This window comes from Dinoponera quadriceps, unplaced genomic scaffold (genome assembly GCF_001313825.1).
Source record: "Dinoponera quadriceps isolate SergipeBrazil2010 unplaced genomic scaffold, ASM131382v1 scaffold1236, whole genome shotgun sequence".
In the NCBI taxonomy this organism is placed as follows: domain Eukaryota; kingdom Metazoa; phylum Arthropoda; class Insecta; order Hymenoptera; family Formicidae; genus Dinoponera; species Dinoponera quadriceps.
The window spans coordinates 2258-4234 of record NW_014555308.1 but is presented as its reverse complement, the minus strand read 5'-3'; the positions used below and the strand labels follow the sequence as shown (position 1 = coordinate 4234).

Sequence of the window (1977 nt, the reverse complement as noted above, 5' to 3'; positions counted from 1 at the left end):
TCTCTATTTCAGACCTGAAACTTTTCACTCCACCCTCGTATATGAAGACAGAGACGGCTTCTAGCATGTAAAAAAATTGCTTATCTCTTAATACCTTAATACTTTAATACCTTAATACCTTAAACGGTAAACGATAATTGATTTCGGAAGAAGGAGTAACGCAGCTTACGTTTCTCGCCGTTGTGTTACTCTCGAAATCAGTTGTCGCTCACCGTTGCTAGAAAACCTTAAGAAATAAGCTATTTTTCTTACATGCTCGAAATAATTTTGCTTCATACATGCTAGGAAGTTCGGCCTATACCACTTCCTGTGCCTTTATTCGCTCAAACAGATTAATTACTCATTAACTATTACAAATTTTGTAAAATGATACATGACTTTCCTATTCAGTTTAAATCATTCTACCAGCATATGGCCTCTCCGTCAACTTTCCGGATGCTCTGTATTATATATAACATTTCCATTAATTTCATTACATTTTATATATTTATCTTAGATAATCCAGAACGCAAGAAAATTATTAGAATATTTAGTCGAAAAGGAAATTCTATTTATAATACCGATGCTAATCTGAATAAAGGAGACTTAATTGTATGTCGTCGTCCAGCAAAAAAATTGAATAGAGAAGCTATGATTTTATACCTTATGCAAAATATAAAAGATTCTTTTCTGAAGCCAATATTAGACATCATTTTCAATCGCGCACACAGAAATTAAGTTGTCGCCAGGAATTGTGAAAATACTAGGATACGTTCTGTAGCTTGTCACATACATTATACTGCTAATTCAATAATAAAAATGGTCTTTCAGTATTGAGAGAGGATAGCATATGTCAACTCATAAGATATGATGATTTGTTATTTGCATATGGCAATAAAATGTGTTTGAAATATAGATTTCAACATCAACATGACATGATGAGAGCACGACTGAGATTACTCGAACCATTTCTCGCTACAATGAAAGAAGTTGATAATGTAACAGATTTTATCTCAATATATAATACAAAAATGCATGATATATACCTCAAAGCAGTTAATTATCTCGTATAATTTGACGAAACGACTGGAACATATAAGATATCTTCTGCTGCATCACCGTTGGGAACGTTTATAAAGCAAATTGGACAGGTTTTGCAATGTTCGTATATCAAAAAGTTAGAATTTGATAATCAAATTTTAAAAGAAAATTTCTTTAAATTATTTGATGAAAATTATGTTTTTAACGTAAACAAAATTGTACAACATATTCAAGGGCGCCGAAATAGACAAAGAAAGGTTATTTTACCATTCTTTAAATCTATATACCTGAAAGGTGAAGGCACGAACGCTTTAAAATCATTAGAAAATGGATTTTCTCTGAATGCATGGCGTATGTTGGCAAAAACAACGTTAGTTTCGAATATGATATTCAATAGAAGATATCCAGGTGAATTGGAGTGTCTTTTAATTGAAAATTTAACAAATCCTGCAACAATTTTAAAACATGAAATGTCTGACCTATACAAATCTTTTTCAAAATATGTGCGGATTACAATAAGAGGAAAATTAGGAAGAATAGCTTCTGTTTTACTCCGCAAAGATGTATTAAATTATATGAAAACGATTATTAATTAGCGAAAACAAGCTGGTGTTCCCGAGTAAAATCTTTATGTATTTAGTATGAACACAATAGATAAAAAAAGACATAATTATTTGAGAGCATGCACATTAGTGCGGAAATATTTCACAGCTTCTGGTGCAAATATGCCAGCTTCATTACAAAGAAAAATACTCCGAAAGCACATTGTTTCAATGTGCATCTCATTAGATATCGATAAAAATAAAAAGAATGATTTAACGGATTTTATGGGTCACAACGTAAAAATTCATAATTCTCATTACAGACAGTAAGTCATTCTCATTACAGACATGACAGTAGACTGTCATCATAAAAGATTTAGCAATTTCGCGATTACTGAAGTACGCTCAAGGAGAA

The 1977-nt window shown here is 31.5% G+C and overlaps 1 pseudogene; it reads left to right on the top strand.

The window, feature by feature from the left end:
• Positions 1–914: 914 nt before the first annotated feature.
• LOC106743776 lies at positions 915–1643 on the top strand (annotated as a pseudogene).
• The last annotated feature ends 334 nt before the right edge of the window (positions 1644–1977 follow it).